This window comes from Chelonia mydas, chromosome 3 (genome assembly GCF_015237465.2).
Source record: "Chelonia mydas isolate rCheMyd1 chromosome 3, rCheMyd1.pri.v2, whole genome shotgun sequence".
Lineage (NCBI taxonomy): Eukaryota > Metazoa > Chordata > Testudines > Cheloniidae > Chelonia > Chelonia mydas.
In genome coordinates, this window is record NC_057851.1 from 203,604,300 (window position 1) to 203,623,369 (window position 19,070).

A 19,070-nucleotide genomic window follows, 5' to 3' on the forward strand; every position below is an offset into this window, starting at 1 on the left:
CCAGTTTCGGATGGGCGTATTCCTGGAGGTTTCATCATATGACGTAATCTTTCATTCAAGATTGAGCTTTCATTCCTGGAGACTCCAAGACAATCCTGGAGGGTTGGCAACCCTATCTCCTGTCCAGCACCACCTCTGCCTGGTGCTGGCCTAATCACAAACAGTTGGAAACAATCCTCAAGTCCCAAAGTCAAGTCCATCCCCGCAGCACGAAGGCTCACATGCAGCCTGTCTTGGGCCTCCTCTTCTAGCCCAGCTTCACCGAGCAGCTGCTCCAGCCCTTCCGAGCTGGAGCTCAGCTTCTCCCGCTCTCTCTCTCTGCCTCAGAGCGGCCAGCTGGAGAGCCCCCTCTGCGGCTCTCCTGGCCTCCCCTAATTACTCAGGATCATCCTGTGATCTGCGGCCTCTGCCACAGCCTCACCACTAGCAGCACCCTCCCCTCCGCGGGTTGGGAGAGGTCAGCGGGCAGCCAGCCTTCCCCCGCGGCCGTCCCCCCTGTGTAGGGCCCAAGTGTCTTCCCTGAAGCCCAACTGGGAGCAGGTCGCCAGTCACAGGTGCACTACAACCCCCCCCCCCCCCACACACACACACACACTTAAAGGGACAGTCACCCTGTGACAAGGAGAAAAGGTTCCCATTTCTTTGCAAGGTGGAGTCCCACCCGTCTGGTCCTAAGGAAGGCCCAGTCCGGTAATCAGAGTGACAGCAGTTGTCAGACTAGCAAGGATCACGAGAATTCTTTCGTTGGCCTGATGCAGGTTTGGTTGAACAAGGGAAACTTTGTTAAACCGTGTGCTCTGCACTGTCCTTGCGGCTGAGTTTACTTCCAGCCTGACTCCCTGCGGTCCCTGTTTTCTTGGTGTCCCGGCAGGAAACCTGGGCCAGCTGACTCTAGCTCCACTAATCATGACCCAATGACTGTCGGGTCTGACCTACTGCATAACACAGGCCAGAGAATGTCACCCAGTAATTCCTGCAGTGAAAGGAACTTGTCCTCCCTCCAACATAACAGTAAGTGAACCACTATGGAGCCAACGACTTGGGCTTGAACTAGAGAGTGTATCTTGGAGAAGAACATCCACTAGGACTCAAACAGGGTCTTTAACAGGGGCTGCACTCAACTGACACAGGCAATCCTCTCAAAGAACCAGTGACAAGTAACCTTTCCTGGGGCGCACTCAGGTAACCTGCCGCCTCTTGCCATCAGCAAGTCTTGCTGTCTACATGAGGATCAGCGGAGTCTCAATGCACTAAAGAAAGATCGCCCAGGACTAAAAATTCCAGCCACAAAGAAACCCCAGACGTGCCTCATATTTCTTACCCAAGTCATCGGTTGTCATCCCTCAAGGATGCAGCATTATGCTGACAAGAGATTTCTTGTTTAAATTCTAAGCAGACAAGGTCCTGGTGAGAACTGTTTACCAGAAGTGATTTTTCAGGGGAAATGTATTTCACAGTGACAGCAAAACACCATCACACTCCCAATCAGCTTCATTCAAGCAGGAGCATTGCTGTAAGCCAGTGCAGTTCTTTTGCTCAGCATATGCATAATAATCTGTCCCAGGAACAAAGTGCATAGTTTCCTCTTCCTTTTCTTCTGCAGCTTATGGTCATTACAGTCCCAGTTAAGTTTATTAGACAAACTATGGATTCCAGAATAGTTATAGGGGCCAAATTCTGTTCTCAGCTGCAGCATTGTAAATCCAGAGTGACTCTGTTGGTGACTGAGTTACTCAAGGTTAAACCATAGTGTGTAGCTGAGCTCAGACTTTGGCTGAGAAAGTCAAAAAGGGGCTAATGCTGGCCTCTTCTTATCAGTGCTTCTGAGGACGAACGGGCTGTATACAAGGAGGGAAGTCCATTGTGAAGCTGGAGCCAGGCACAGCATCCTCACTGTGGGACATGTTGGCCGTTAAGCTCTTGCAAAGCTGAACAATTTGTTGTGTTACTTGGCAAGAAAAGACGTGATAAAATCAGAACCTTTTTTAAAGCATTATTTTTTTAAAAAAAAAGACCCTTGAGGCCTGTGCTTGGAGATGGGTCAAGGTTTAACAGTATTAATTATTACAGTAGCACCGAGAGGCCCCGATCAAGATGGCGGGACTATTGCATGAGGCACTGCACATACACGAAGTTAGAAGACAGTACCTGGCCCAACGCGTTTACACAAGACAGGACAGTGGTAGGAAGTAGCATTAATCCCACTTCACAGCTAGGGCAGAGATACAGGCAGCCTGACTTGCCTGAGGTCACACACCAGGGAGGACTAGAACTCATATCTTCGGAGTCCCAGAGCAGAACCTTAACAAAACCACCCTCCTTCTTCCCCAGCAAGGGATCCCACGGGGAGCTAGCGCTGGTTAGATTGGGGGCTTCATTTTATTGCATCACCGAATGCATCTAGCAGGAGGGAAGATGCTGCTGAAGGTCCCTCATGTATGTTCTCTGCGGCTGTGTGTGTGCACGTCGCTGCCTCTCTCATGCGGGGGTTCTAGAAAAGATTCACAACTTCCTGCCTTTGCTGTGCAGGGGAGTGGCCATGAGACCGCCACACAGCCTGGCACGGGGGTGGCCATGAGACTGCCCCACGGTTACCAAAGGAGGCTGTGGAATCTCCATCACTGGAGATTTTTAAGAGCAGGTTGGACAAAGCCCTGTCAGGGATGGGCTATAATACCATACCTGCCCCAGCGCAGGCCCATGCACGAGGTGACCTCTTGAAGTCCTTGCCAGTCCTCCCTGGCAGCAGCAGTGCGTTTGCTTTGCCGTGCGCCTCTGGGGTTTGGGTGGGTCTATCAAGGGAAGGCTCAGCTGCAGGAGATAGTTTTCCCTTCTGTTGTGCAAGCGCAGGGGTTTGTCACTGTAAGCCGGTGGCTGTCCCACCAGTGCTGTGACATGCCCCCGACCAGCACAGGCCCTTACTGCAGGTCGGGCGACCAGATGTCCCCATTTTATAGGCACAGTCCTGATTTTGGGGCATTTTTCTTATATAGGCTCCTATTACTCCCCACCCTCTGTCCCGATTTTCCACATTTGCTGTCTGGTCACCCTAGCTGCAGGGCGGGGGATTGTTCAAACATAAGAGCTCTTGAGTAACATGAAAACAAAGATTCCCTTTGACCAATATGGCCTGAAGCCCCAGAGGCTTTTTCCATTGCCTCCCTCAACTCAGTGCAACCATATTCTCAAACCTCTCCAGCCCCAAGAGGCCACGTCCTTCCCTTACACCGCTGCTGAGTTGCCTGACAGGCAGCTAGCCCGTGACCCTTCCGGACTGCTTCACCCTGTCAAAGCAAACACTCTAGTCCTTCAGAACTGAGCCCCCAGACGAACCCGGCTACCCCTCTGATACTTAATGCATGTTGCATCAAGCCATCATGAAGAATTCAAATAGCATTCAGGGTTTATGTTTTATATTTGGTTTTTGCCATTTCAGTGGGATTTCTGCAAACTAAGGGTTTAAAGCAGCTGTTAAAACTGAACTCTGTAACCCGACCTTAACCCCGGTACACCAGAACAACAATAATTGTCAGTCAGGTAAGAAGCTTCTTATGGGAGGAAGATAAATTCAGCTCTTTACAGTTTTATCTGTCAGTGTTTGCTATAAGTTTTGATTACAGCTCAAAGACAAGATTGAATTTTTTCAGAGGGTTTGGCACAGCAGAGAACCTCAAAAGGTATTTAGGTGCCCAACTCCCCTGGGTTGCCATACGAGCTGGGCACCTACATACCTTTGAGGATCTGGGCCCTAGCTTTTCAAGAAGTTTTCATCTTTGTCACACTCGTGTTATATATAAGACCCAGGCTTTGGATTTGGCAGGTTCACTGGCTCTCTCACAATGAAAGCCTTGTGTAGCTCTAATTGTATGTTTCATTTGGTTGAGATCAATTATATTTATGTCTTCTCATCTTGACCATGTCTTCCCCAGTGTTGTTTGCCAAGACACATCTATATAATTTTTCCAACTGGGCCCAATGTTCTCAAAGTGCCTGAAGTTGTTGAGTTGCTCATAGGGTCCTCTGCACAGCGACTGCAATAGCTTTGCCCCTTATCGCCGCCTTGCTGGCATCTCCCAGCAGGGAAGTGGAAATGCTGAAATGCATCTTTCTGGAGGATTTTAGAGGGAGGGCAAAGCGAGGGGCCTGATGAAAAGTGACTATGTAGGGAGGGTTGTGCACAGCAGAAGCTACTGCCTCTTTGCAGTTCCAGTGACACCTTTTCTTAGCCCTTACAGGGGAAGAACTCAAGTGAAGCCAGTGGGAGTTTGGCTGAGTGGCACATACAGGATTTAGCTGTAAATTTCTATTAAAGGGTCCTACCGTGGCCTCATTTTCAACACAGTTTTCCCCTGCTGCTGATTGGAAATAGGAAACTGAAATCAGTCTCCTTACCCAGATCACTAGGCTCAAAATACAGCCGATGTTTTCCTTAGGGAGTGTCTACGCAGCTGTGCAGCAAGCCAGGGTATGGATGTGCAGCGCCCTAGCAGGGAGCCAAGCCGCACTGCGGGACTTTCGCTGCAGTGTAGCAGTGGCCGTGTGGGGAGTTATTGCGCAGCAAGCTGGGGCACTGTACATGCAGACCCTGGCTTGCTGCACAGTAACTTGCCATGTAGACTTGCCCTCAGGAAAACGTAGGCCCTGTTTGGCCCTCGTGATCTGCTTAGCTGGAACAATTAAACTCGATACGTGTGCACTCTTCCCCAGACAACACGACCAGATGAAGAGTGCGGTTCTGAGCTCCGGGCCAGCGCCTCAGAACACAGCGTCTGCACTGCAGCAAGAGGGAGTCAGAGAAAATGGCCAAGAATCAAATGAGTGATTAGTGATTGGTTCAGACCAAACCAGCCCCTCCGTGTTCCAAAGTTTAACTCAGCTTCTGAGTTTCTCTCTCTCCCCAATTTCCCTGCTAGGGCCTCCCTCCTTCTAACGGCTTCCTTTCCCCTGGCTTCCCAGCAGCCTCTCCTTGGGGCTGACCCAATGCCCACTGAAGTCAATGGGAGTTCCTTGGCCCTCCACATGCATGCTGCTGTTAGTGATATTCCATCACGTGGCAGGATGGGGTCTCTCCGACCGGGAGCTGGCTGCACAGCATACTCCAATTGTGCATGCTCCAGGGTCAATGGTGTCTCTCTGTGCCTTCCTCTTTCCCCGTCTCTGGACTGGAGCTGTGCAGATTGGCTTTGCAAACTGAATCCAGGAGTTTATGGTGCAGGGGTTGGAAACGAGCCAGGCCTCTCGGATTCACTGGGAGGTTCAGCTTCAATGAACTTAGTCCTGCACAGGACACATACCACAATCAGCCCTTCACTGCTCCCAGGTGCCCCCTCCCTAAAACCAGCTCTGCCCCGTTTTTACATCCCATGTCTTTAGGGCTCCCCGATTGCAGGAAAGATGTGGATAAACTGGAGAAAGTCCAACAAAATGATTAAAGGTTTAGACAACCTGATCTGCGAGGAAAGGTTAAAAACCTGGGCATGTCTAGTCTTGAGGGGGGACCCGAGAACAGTCTTCAAATATACGAAGGCCTGTTATAAAGAGGACGGGGGTCAATTATTTTTCTTGTCCACTGACGGACACAAAGTAATGGGCTTAATCTGCAGCAAGGGAGGTTTAGGTTAGCTACCAGGAAAGCCTCTCTAGCTCTCGGGGCAGTTACACTCTGGAACAGGCTTCCAAGGGAGGTTGTGGAATCCCCCATCACTGGAGGTTTTTAAGAACCAGTTGGACAAACACCTGCCAGGGAGGGTCTAGGGTTACGTGGTCCTGCCTCAGCGCAGGGGCTGGACTAGCTGAGCTCTCGCAGTCCCCTTCAGCCTAATAGTTCTCTGAGTCTGTTATATAAAAGGGGCCCCGACCACTGAACCCAGTAGTAACACACTAGACACCCCCCTGCAGTTTGATACAATGCCCTGTTCAATCCAATAACCAGTGCAATCAGAGTGAATGGACATCAGACATGAATATGTCTTGCATGTCTTCCCCCACGCTGACCTTCATCAGACCTGAAGGATTCTCTGGCCCTGGAGTCCCTGGGTGAGCTGGAGCTCCGGATGGGCACAGCCCCTGCGTGGACCGCAGAGGGGAAAGGAGCAGATCGCTGTATTCTCCCAGATGTGAATACTGGCTTCGGTTGTGCTTGATTCAGGTTCCAGGCTGAGGTCTGGCACTTGTGGAGCTGGCTTGTCAAGGAGAAGGGGTGCTGGTGAAGCCAGATCTTGGGGGTGCTGGACGTTCCCCTATGCCCATTCTCCATGGCGCTACGCCTCCTCTCTACCCGGCTGCAGCGTCTCAGAGCCTGGCCTCTCCGGAGTCCTCGCAGCTGGCGAAGCCCAGGGTGCCCGGAGGCAAAGCTTCATAGATCACAAGCTACCACGGACCTTCAGATGAGCCAGGTGAGGCTGCAACTGCAGGGACAACACATGGAAGTGTGGAGGAAGTGCTGACAGTGCGGTGTGCAGCAGAGCAGCCCGCACACAGGGCATCGACAACCCTTGACATATGTTTTATAAGATGGCTACTTCCCGTGGGTGGGTCACTACACAAACGAATTTCCCCCTACTGTTACTCACACCTTCTTGTCAACTGTTTGAAAGGGGCCACCCTCATTACCACTACAAGAGTGATTTTTCCTCCCTTGATATTCTACTGTTGAGAATAGCCTACTTCCACTTTAATTGAATTGTCTCTTTGGCATTGACCCCCCAACTTGGTAAGGCAACTCCCATCTTTTCATGTACTGTGTAGATATACCTGCGACTCTATTTTCCACTCCATGTATCCGATGAAGTGCGTTTTAGCCCACGAAAGCTTATGCCCAAATAAATGTGTTAGTCTCTAAGATGCCACAAGGACTCCTCATTGTTTTTGCTGATACAGACTAACACGGCTACCCCTCTGAAACCTACTTCCCTTGTGTGTCTGATAAACAGCCTAGAGGGAAAGAGCTAGGCTTTAAGCTGGGAGCACCAAAGGAGCCAAGGCAGTTAGGAACTCAAGATCTGGGAGCCAAACTCCCCTAAGACCATTTGAAAAGTCAGTCTTATTGTGTCTCACCCTTGCTCCACCCACAATTTAGCACAGGGATGTCTCTCTCTCTTTGAACTGATCCGATCACTCCACTCACTCAACTGTGTCCCATTGACCCTGATAAGAGTTGATTAAAGAAAAAAAGGGGAGGTGCACAGGCCATGCTGGTATTGTTGTGAAAGACAGTGACATGTAAAGACCCACCCTGAAGGAATTACCCGTCCATACTGCAATCTCTCTCGGAACAAAAGTACAAACAATGGAGAAAATGAGAAGTGGTGGAACTCTGAGGTCGCAGGAAGCAATGAAAACTGACAGATATAAATACACATTACTAACCCATCGAAAGAACAGGAGGACGTGTGGCATCTTAGAGACTCACACATTTATTTGAGCATAAGCTTTCGTGAGCTACAGCTCACTGCATCGGATGCATTCAGTGTATTTTCCACTGCATGCAGCCGATGGAGTGAGCTGTAGCCCACAAAAGCTTCTGCTCAAATAAATGTGTGAGTCTCTAAGGTGCCACACGTCCTCCTGTTCTTTCTGCGGATACAGACTAAGACGGCTGCGACTCTGAAACCCATAGAGTAGCTGATGGTACATTTAGAAGGACACATCCATTAAAAGCACCTGGTACGTTCGGTACTTTGGTAGAAGTCTGACGAGCATTATAAATGGAAAGTGTAACTGTGCTGTGGCTGGTCTGGAATCTGGGAAGAAACTTTTGGGCACTTTGGAGTAAAGGAACTGGACGAATGAATGACTCTACATTTCAAACGGTGCCTGGCTCAATTTAGCTCCAATATTTATCCAAAACGTAAGATACTGAGCCAGATTTACTTCTTTGCCTTGGAAAAAGAACAAAGCTATCCAGCAATATTGCCTGCTTTTAGTCACGTCGGAACAGCTGTGATCATCAATCTTCAAACGTGTGAAATGCTGTAGAGAGGATGGTGATCAATTGTTCTTCCCGGCCATCGAGGGAAGGACAAGAAGTAATTGATTCAGTTTGCAGCAAGGGAGATTTAGGTTGGCTATTAATTCTAAGGATAGTTAAGCACTGAAACAAGTTACCTCAGGAGATGGGGAATCCCCATCAAAGAACAGGTTAGACAAACACCTGTCAGCAAGGGTCTAAGTATACTTAATTCTGCCTCAGCCGGGGAGGGGGGCAGGTTGGACTCGATGACCTCTTGAGGTCCCTTCCAGACCTACATTTCTATGATCGTGATAAAAGTTTTTCTCATGATGTGTCAGTATTTCCATTTCAGAATGAAAACAAGCAGTAGTGAGGCTTGCAAACAATAAAAAAGGAAAAAACAAGAGTTAATTAATTTGAACTTCTAAGATGAGTTCACTTTGACTTTTGTGCAAAGGTTCAGGACAGTTCTTGGTCGATCTGATCCCAAGTTGTATACACTGGCAGAAATATTAACTATAATCCAAATACATAAAGGGACAAAAGATGGTCAGTTTAAACAATAAGTTAGTCGTTTTTTCAGCTGCTTCCCAGTCCCCCTGCCAATTTTTGTGGCATTACAACCATTTTCCTATATATTAAAAAAAAAAAAAAAAATTTCTCCCTGATGCTGTTTGAAGCTCGCTCAAAGCTCAGGGGACACTGACTCGAGTGAAATGGACTATGCTCCTCTACTGGTGGAAATGGAAGGCCCTCCACTGAGTTCTATGGAGACTCACTGATTTACACCAGCTAAAGATATCGCCTATAGTCTTCCCGCACCCCCTACACACACCCAAATCTCTTTCAATGATAGTGATCTTTGGTTTTGCTTGTAGCACTAGCATATGAGACATTTCAAGACAGACGTGTGGTTTTTAACACGACAGAACGCTACGTAACCCAGCAACATGGACGAGTGGTGCACACGTCTCTCTGTTTGGTTGTCAGAGCTCTGCATGCCCCCTCTTCCACTATTAATGTCATGTCCACGACTCCGGTGTTCTGCGTTCATTCACCTGCTTCCCAGTTGAGTTATGCACCTGCAGCCACATTAGCGTCCGCCCAGCACACTGAAGCCATTACTTCCTCTCCAGTACGAGCAGGGAGAGAAATCCATCCCTGGGGGAGCCACATGCAGCTTCGTTTTAGCAGTCTAGCCAACAACGGGTATTTGGAACCAGAGCGTCTAGGTCAGAGCATGCCTGGGCGAGGGATGCTGCAGAAAGTGCCCCAGCCAAGAGCTAGTCCCACATCTCTCTTGCTCGGGACCAGAGAAACAGTGGGAATGGCTCTCTAGCTCAGTGGTTAGGGCACTCAGCTGGGGTGTGCAAGACCCAGCTTCCAGTGCCTGCTTATTGGGGTGGCTTCAGCAGGAGAGACAGAGCCTTGCCTTGGCATAGCCCAGTGGCTTGGGCACTCTCTGTGGAGGACGGAGTCTGATATTCAAATCCTCCCTCTGCATCAGGCATAGGATGGAAGTGAGCCAAGGGGACCCGCAGAATTTGTTCCCATGGTTTGCACCATCCAGCTCTGTGGAGCCCTCCCTGCTTCAGCCTCCGGCCCCAGTGCTGAGCCCCATGGCTGAGAGGGGACACAGGCTGCTGGAAGCAGGGAGAGGCCGAGCAAGGCCCTGGAGGAGCCCAGGTGTAGGAGCCAGCCCCAGGGCATTGGCAAAGAGGAGCAGTGATGGCTGCCCCACTGCCCACTCAGATTTGGCCCCTTGTTGGGGCCAGGGGGCGGCAGGGCCAAAGCTGAGTGAGAGGTGTTGCCAGGAGGTGCCTGCAGGTCACCTTGCTACTCACTGAATTTTGGCCCCATAGCCCATCGGTCCTGGTGGAGGGCTGGCAGGCCCAACTCTGAGTGGGCATGGGGGTGGCTGGCACCATTTCTCCTCGCCGCGGCTACTGGTCCGCACCGTGTGTACCGTCCGTACGGCTGTGGGGCCCGCTAAACTGAGCCCAGGTCTCCCACTCCCAGGGCAGGCTCGTGGGCAGACGTCAGCACCAAGAGACTCTGATGGCGGAAAGGTCGGCCCCCGGGCGTTGGGCACCTACAGGGGAGGCGACAGCTGATCAGGGGTTTTGAGGATCTCAGTGGCACCTAACACGTTAGACTTGGGCAGACAGGGTTAGAGCCACAAAGGGACTCAGGCCCCTAAGTTACTACAGCCCCTGGGAGGGTGCAGTTTCCTCCCCGCTTTGTGCTCCTGGCCCCCTACTCTGGCCAGCAGGTACAGCGGAGGCATGGCAAAGGCTTCTCTTCTCTCTCCACCCCCCCTCGCCCACTGGCTCACAGAGGGGAGAGTACATGGAGAGCCGAGGAGCTCCGCACCAGACCCAGAACAGAGCGGTCTCGTACTAGGCCGAGCAGCAGAGGGGAGATCAGCAGAGCAAAGATAAGGGCATAACCAGGCGCAGGAGCCACTGTGCGGTCATTGGAGCACTGGCCCTGCAGAGCGGTTTTGAACTTTCATTACAGAAGGCCTGGATTCAATATCCCCCCCGCCCCCATTGCCCATCCCTACTGGCTTTGACTCCGCTGACAGGGGAGTGAACCCTTCACAGGCTCTTCTCCCATGGGAGAGCCCAGTTCATGCTCTTGTGTCTGATTTGTGTTCTCATCTCTTATTTTGGAAGAGGGCTTGAGTTTGCATTGGCCATTTGCTCTTCCAGAGCACCTCCGGCTCGGTTATTTGTGTCGTGGTGAATATTCGTAAAATGCTCAGGCTCCATGTTGCTAGCAGTAAAAACACTGCTGAAGCTCAGCTCTGCCTCTGTGTCCGTCTCATTGTATGCTAAGCAGTTACTAAATCGAGAAACATAAGCAGAAGGGGAAATAAGTCCTTCTTTCAAGTGAGATTTTCATAAGCTGATCTGTCACTTGGAATGGAGACTTGCTTTCCTTTCATGTCTCACCTTTCTCCCCGAGGAGTAGGATTCTTGTGATCTTAAATAAATAAATAAACCCCCACAGGATAACCTGTTAAAAGATAATGCAGGAGGAGAACTCCTTCGTAGTAGACACTGAAACTGTTCAAAACAAGAGATCCTGAGCTGCTTCCACTCTGTGAGTGTCTTCAGGACGATTATTATCATGTGTATTTCAGGCGCATTGGTCATGGCGCAGGACTCCATTGCGCTAGGCGCTGTACAAACACAGAACAAAGACAGACCCTTCCCCAAAGCACTTACAGTCTAAGGATACCATTGGGCCTGCCCAGGGTTGGAAGTGAAGGGTACCTTGTAGAGCCAGGTTGACTGCTGCTGTGAATGGCTGCATTGACTTCACCCATGAGGTTGGCTCATACACTACATTAAGTATTAGCATAGCATAGGAAACAACCCCCATTATCAAGTTCTGAGGGTACTTTTAAGCAGCTCTGACAATGTCCTGCCTTTGGATTCCATGTGATTTTCATTTTAGAACTTGCTCATGTTAATAATAGGGACTCCACAATGTATGTTCTCGTTTTGAAGGAAAATCTGCTTTCTACATCACCCATCAAGCAGCACACTGTAGCCGGAAGCAGCAGTTTAATGGAAGAAGAACTTCATGCACATATTATTAAATGTCAGCTCCTTCCCGTCTCATGCTGTTCCCATTAATAGACTTCAGTGGCACTCAGCCATGCTGACAAATGTCATTTTTCACCAAACTGAGAAAATGAGGAAAATTTGGCATAGACATTGGGCTGCTTTATAAAGCCCATGAATCATGAATTTAAAAAAAAAGTCATATCACTGTATTCCTTATAATATTATAGGCCAGTGACTTTTCTAAGTATGTATCAGTGCATCTGGAGCCACATCTCCTGCCTGCTAATTAAGGAAGACAGGAAACTACAGTGATAACGCAGTGTCGTCCAAAACAAGGAGATACCTACACACTAGAAGTGGAGTCGTGCTTTTTTTTGAGGTTAGACACTGGTTGACCTCATTAACATAACACCACATTCAGCCATTTGCTTAGGCGGGCGGCTTTTTTTATAACAACGAGAAGATAAAAGCAGAGATGATTCTTTAGGACATAGGAAGCTAGGGGCTAGCACTAGTGATCCAATCTTAGCTGGGGTCTCTAGCAACTACTGTTAGAATAGTTTGGGAACAGTCTTCCTCACTGTCCCACTCCAAAGTGGGGGATTGCGCCCTAGAGCGACTGAGTGCACAGAACATCAGCAACAGCTGAATGGTGGCTCTTCGGGCCAGACAGAGTCACAGAGCACTGGGCATGGCCCAGCGGGACCCGCTGCCTGGGGTCACTGAACTACAGCCCCTGCTGGAGCAGGGGGTCTAGCATAGTGAGGGGACAGCCCTGAGGCTGCACGGCCTTGTTCGCAGGGACTGACTTATCCAGGAGGCAGTTTCACCTCAGGCTCCCTCTTCGCTGCACCAGTGGAGAAGGTGGGGGAGGGCGGGGGCGGGTGAAATAGAAAACAAACCCTGGATCTAGCACCTGGGAATAACTGGCTGCCCAAGGGAACCGGCCCCAGTGAATCGCCAGGCCGTTTCGGGAAATGTTTTACTGAGAGTTACACTTGACAGACCTGGGAAATTTTCCCCAGGGATCTCAGCTCAGAGCGCCCGGAGAGGGCAGGCAGACTCCCTTGGTAACACATAGCTCACGCACCGGGCTAAACATTTGTGGGTCCCCTCCCTGTCATTTTGCAACATGATGCTGGAAGCTGCCAGAGCATCCAGTGAACTAAGGGGGCATCTCTAAAGATTGGGGCCAGGTCCTTGGGGGGGCATTATTTAGTTGCCTGAGTGACCTGGCTTTATCCAGAGGGAGTTGCTGTCTATTCCCCACCACTACCACCCCCCACACACCGTTTAATAGATCTGTGGAGTGCGTTGATTGGAACCCCGTGATCTCCACTGTCCTTCACCCACAGCTCAGCACAGCCACCCTCTGCATCCAGACATGTGGCGCTCTTTGCATTCACAGTCTGGCTTGCAGAGAAACAGGAATTACAGGTGCTCTTCCCTCTTTCTTGAGAGAGAGGGAGAGAAAGAGAGCGAGATTTCAGTTGCCCTCCCCAGAGTCGGGAGAGGCCATGTACCAAGACATGCCAAAGCACAAGGAACAAGAACAAGCCTTTATCACCATTCAAGCATCCCAGCATTCAGACACAGCTGCCCGATGCATCGAGTGTTCAAAACTGCCCCCACACACCCTCAGGAGCTGTCTGTCTCTGGACTTGGGCTGTTCTGAATGGCCCCAGACTCTGCTTCCTTTCATTTGGCCTGCCAGGGTTAAATGAAGACAATTAAGAACATAAGAACAGCCAGACTGGGTCAGACCAATGGCCCATCTATCCCAGTGTCCTGTCTTCTGACAGCTACCAGTGCCAGATGCTTCAGAGGAAATGAATAGCACAGGGCAATCATTGTGTGATCCATCCCGTCACCCATTTCCAACTTCTGGCAGTCAGAGGCTTCAGGACACCCAGCGCATGGGGTTGCATCCCTGACCACCTTACCTAATAGCCATTGGTGGATCGTGGATCTGTCCTCCATGAACTTATCTAATTCTTTTTTGAACCCTGTTCACAACATCCCCGGGCAATGACTTACTCTGGTTGACTGTGTGTTGTGTGAAGTAGTATTTCCTTTTGCTTGTTTTAAACCTGCTGCCTCATAATTTCATTGGGTAACCTCTGGTTTCTGTGTTATGTGAAGGGGTAAATAACAGACCGTACGAACAGACTGGAGAAAGGGACTCTCCACAACATCTGATTTACCCATTGTCCTGAAATAAGGTACAATCACCAGGTAGAGGAGGGAGACGAGGTCTGAGCGGGTCAGTCTACACAGCCAACAGCAAGCTTCCATGCCTGGGCCTCCTGACTCAGCCTCACGCATGGCACCGAGAATAGCCCAGGCTCCAGCCTGAGCCACAACGCCTACCCCACTACTGTTAGTGCCATGGCATGAGCTCCATGAATCCAAGCCTGTCGGCCCACCTGGGAGGCTTGCTGCCTCTGGCTGTGTAGACACACCCAGAGAGGCTAGTAGGAGCAGGCAGGAACACCCAGTGAGCTACATCTCCCTACAGGCCATTGCAGCAGTGGAGAGCCCGGCTCACAGGATCAGCTGAGACCTTGGAGGAATGGCTGCACATTACACTGCCCCAGCAGGAATGGGCGCGGGGCAGTTTGCCAGATTTGAATGCAGGGAGGGGTATTTGCTATAGACCTGCCCTTGGACACAGTCCCACATTTCCACAGGAGCTTGTGAAGCAGAGCTGGGGGGAGTAACATCACAAGGACCTCGGTGAGGAGCAGCACCAGCCCTGTCAGCAGGCCCCATCTGGTCCCCAGGAGAAGCACTGAGCACCCAGAGGCTATTTCTCTGCCTTTAATTAAGTGCCCCTCCCACAAAGCACAGGAGTAACATCAAGTGCATGAGTCACGCCATTGCAGAAATGCTGCACACTCAGTCAGCTCAAGCCATTTATTTGGTCACCTAAATTAGCATGTAGAGGCTTGATTTGCATTTACACTAAGCTCCCCCCTCCCACCGCCCGCCACTCTGGCATTATTCCCTCCTTAAGGCCCCACTGCACGAACACAGCGGTGTAACAAGATCTTAGTGGGACTCAGAATCAGGCCTCAGGAGCACGACTTTCAGGCAAAGAGCTTCAGAACAGGTGCCCAAAGTTCAGTCCACATCAGAATCTGGTGGCTGAGCTGAGAGCTGTGCCCTTGGACTCAGGAACGGGACAACACGGAGGAAACCATGTTCTGCGGCCAAAACATAACGTGCCCATCACTTTATTTTGTGTCCTTCATGTTCTGCTCCTCAAGGGTGTTTTAAAATTCTTTCAACACGAATTAGTAGGGAATTGCAACAAACCACACAGATGGAGCTATACCTGGCCATGCATTCTGCTTGTCTTTAGCTGTCCTTCTGTGACATTTCCTGGCCCAGTTCTTGTTCAAAGAAAGCCTGTCATTAGGTCTCTCTGAGCATATAGAGCCTCTGCATTATTGTTTGATCCTCAGGTTGAACCACGTCACAAGATTTCCCCTTTATAGAACCCCTCTCAAATATGTTGAATAAATAAAATCATTATGATTCATGACTGCACAACTTATTCTCCATCATTACCACTCGAGGCTAGAAAAAACACACCACTGCACTTGGTTCTGAGTATCCTGTTCTGGTGCAGTTCAGTACATCAGTGAGCTGAGCAGGTAACACACACACAATCAGTGGGTAGCTGTTGGTTCGATTTAAGGCATCACTGGAAAAAAGTATGATTAAAAACACTTCTAAATATCCAGACAAAGTGAGACGAGAGACTCTTGGCAGCTTTATTACTGGTAACACTCTGTCTACCATCTACGGGTGTGCAACGGATTAAAGTCAAGGGCAAAACTCCAATGGACTTCAAGGGGGATGGACCCCAGACACCTCTTATACCTACGCGTTCTTAACACGTCCCTCACTGGTGTATCTGAGTCCGGCCAAAATACTTGCAAAAGGATTCCTTTCAAACCCTGCCCTGGCCTGGGAGCAATGGGCTCGCACTCAGACAAGGACTGTTTGGAATTGAAGGGATCGAATTTAGAAGAGGGTTATTGCCTGCCTGGAGTCTCAGCCAGCAGATGTGGAATGGCACCTGCTCTGGGGAGGGGGGGCAGAGGTGGGCACAGTTACTCCTATGGCTGAATTGGAGAAGGTCTGTCCTATGGCTCTGGAAGGGGTAGGGTTCAGGGCTGTGTGTTCTACAGGCGGGCAGGCTAGAGAATCACAGCGGTCCCATCCGGCCTGGCAGTCTGTGTATTCCATTAGTAGCTTGGTCATTTCAGATCTCAGTCTTGAGCAGGGAAGCACCAAAGCACCAGCCCTTCCAGACTTGCTAAGAGACTGGGGGGGTGCTATGTTCCTGCAGCCTGTTAGACAGAGATGGAAATGACCAGCCCCCAAGCAGACGTGCAGATCAGACACACAAACATCACTAGGTCTTGCTTGTCCTGCACACGGGCACTATAAACGAAAGCCCACCCAGCTAGCCCGGCCCAGCACGCTGCCTATCCCAGCAGCACAGGGAGATGTGTTTTGTTAGGACAATCTGAGGTAAGAGGGTCAGGGCAGAATCATTCAGCATTTGACTCTCCCTAGCAAGGATAAGTCCTCAGCAGTGAGGTAAAGCCCTCAAGCCTGCTCTGTCTCCACTAAAAACTGCCATGTTTGTAGGTATGTGGATGGAGGCCCACTTTGGGGAGCCTTCAGTCCCTGCTGTTGCACACAGCTTGTTTCTCTCTCTCTCGCTCTCTCTCTCTTAAATGGTTGGCCTGTTTGCCCCTTTCGAAGCGAAGTATCGCTGCTGTCACGGGGAGTCCTGGGACCACTGGACAGTCAGAGTATTCCTAACAGGTGCACTCAGCCTGGCTTCTTCTAATGCAGAGAAATGGGTTGAGCTAATGAGCACAAGAGGGTTTAGCTTGATAGAAGTTACCAATCTTCCGAGAGGATTTTGTTTCCTAGCCGTGCAAAGTGCCTCATTCTGCTCTCAGCTACAGCAGTTCCTGCAATGGGTAACACTGGTGCAGCACAGGGCAGCGTCCTCTCTTCTGTAAGCACATGGACATAAGTCAAGGTTTTTGTGTTTGTTTTCACATGAACCCCAGGGGAAGGACTGTTCTGTTGGACCCAGTCATGCTGCACCACGTATCTCAGACAGAGGAACGACCACAGAAAATCACGGGAGCTGTTGTCTGGCCAGAGGCAAGACTGGAAGTGTGTTGTGATAAGAGGGCCTACAGGTGTACCCTAATTGTGACCTCAACTGTGAAAAGTGGGCAAAGTTCATAAAATGTCACGATAACCTGTAACAAGAAACACTGCTGGGAAAAGGTGCAAAAGGGAAACAAAGAGGCCTCCTGACATCACTCAAGGACTGCATTCAGATCATGTCTGGCACAAAAGAAAAGTGTGGGGCTGGAAATCCGTGAACCAAAATTGGTGTGTCGAAAAGGTTGGTATTTTAGGAAAGGGGGAGCAAACATCTCAGCCCATCTCAACTCACTCCCCTTTCCTACCCCCGCCCTCCAAAACACCCAGCTATTACCATCTTTAATAACAATTAGAAGACTGTCATATAGGGGAGGAATTCATTCCAAAACACCTCTCTCCAGCCAGAGGGAAAGAGAGCCAGGGATGTTGAAATTAAAGCCTTACATAACACTTTACAGTTCAAAAGCATTGTCTGTTTTCCCTCTTTTCTGTATCTTTCATAAAAGATATTAAATACAGAAATTAATGATGTGTTTGCCCTGGGGCTAAGCAGGCAAGGTCTCTGCATACCATACTCCACACCTCATTTAACATCAGACAGTGCAGTGGGAAAGTCTGACCACTGGGCCAGCTGGTCACCAGCTCATGGCCTTACAGATTCTGCCAATCGAGTCATCCCAGAGGGAGCCCCACTGGGGCCTCAGTCTCCCCCTCATGCACCAATTACTTCCCCAGAGCTCATCATCTCACAGGAGCCGGGGGGAGGGGGCGCAGAAATCAGCAGGACCAGGCCCATCCGCCACACCAGGTCCTGACCCAGGGCCCTAGTCATTTCTCAGAGCATCCAGGCCAGATACTGAGATACTCCAAATTGTTACCCCCAGGTCACTTCCTACCTGTCTGGAGCGCCTCAGTCTGGGGCATGGTCACAGGCTTAGCAGACTCTCCTCAGTCTCTTTGTGTCCAGGTCAGTTATCCAGCCTCTCTCAGGGCTTCCAACTCCCTGATGCTGGAACAGCCTTTACAAAGCCACTGCTGCTTCCTGCACCACTCTCAGCACCAGCCTGACTTCACAGAGCCCGGTGCAGCTCATTGCCCCTTCTCCTGGGCTACCAGAGTCCTTTTAAATTGTTCCTCCTTCACTGGGAACATGCCCTGCACCTGTGGAGGGGCAGGGCCTCCCTAGCCCAGTGTTGCTCTGCTCCCAGCCCTAGTCCAGCATGGGGCCTGCAGACCCCATCACAGGCATGGCCGGGTCATGTTAACACCTTTAGCTCTTGTGCCCATATGTTCCATCAAAATTAAAACAACAGGCACCCAAACACAACTCCCATGGGGCAATGCATCTCCATAGCCAGATGCAATTTTAATGGTGAACTGACTTGAAAGGTTTTGGTGCAGTTCAAAACACTGAGACATTTCAATCCAGGTCAGCCTAACAGGGAAAAAAATATTTCATTTCCATTCCCAACAGAAAGTGAAAAAATTCAGTTGAAATGAAATTTTCTTGTGGAAATTTCAAATGTGCAGAAACTGAACATTCTGCTGAAAAACCGTTTTGGTGGAAAATTCCCAGGCAGCATTGCTCTGAAGAAAATAGGCTCAAACCCCTCTAGTAACGTGAGACATGTCAGTTTTAAAGCGGTGCATCAATATGAGACTTGGACTCTGACTGGCCTCAGATATTTGGGGTGAGGGTCCCCAGCAAGGGAAAAATGTAATGGCCAAGGGGAGAAGGAGTCTCTCGCCCTCTCTAGTGCCTAGCCCATGTTAGAGGTTTACAAGTCTATCCCTGCTTTCAGCTACCAGAGTTAGTCCCGTAGCTTATGCCACAGCCTCCCGTGCCTTTTAGCTGCAAAGTCCTGGAATTCAAACCCACTAAGAATCCAGGTGGAACTGGTCATCAATATACCCACACCTAGGTCTGGAATAATCAATGAGACACCACACAACAGTATGGGAATCCCCCACCTTGCCAGAGGAATGGCGCTGAAAGAGCAGCGTGCTACGAATGGGGCAAAGTGTCCATCTGAGATTGCACAGATGTTTACAGAGGGAGCTCCGCCTTTGGGAAAGCAGTGCGTCTGCAAGAGGAATGGACCCCCAGGAGAGCCACAATGCCAGGGCAGGTCCTCTTCCAGGTAGGCAGCATTGGGCCATGAAAACACAATGCGGTTCCTTTGGATCTAGAAGCGTCTTCTTGTTTAAACAGCACAGTGGTAGTTGTGATTAACAAGACAACAGCAAAGGAGCCAAAGGCCACCAGCTCCAGGGTCTGCAAACACCTGTCCATGCACATGGATGTTAGCTCCTCAGAGAAGAACTGTGAGGAAAGT

General features: G+C 50.1%; 1 long non-coding RNA gene across 1 annotated transcript; it reads right to left on the reverse strand.

Annotated features, from left to right (window-relative positions):
- Positions 1-3,738: 3,738 nt before the first annotated feature.
- On the reverse strand, positions 3,739-17,817 carry LOC122465279. The gene is made up of 3 exons (XR_006290011.1): positions 17,631-17,817; positions 5,995-6,407; positions 3,739-5,277 (listed from the first exon to the last, which is right to left on the reverse strand). It is a non-coding gene; the product is annotated as an uncharacterized LOC122465279 (long non-coding RNA).
- Positions 17,818-19,070: the final 1,253 nt, after the last annotated feature.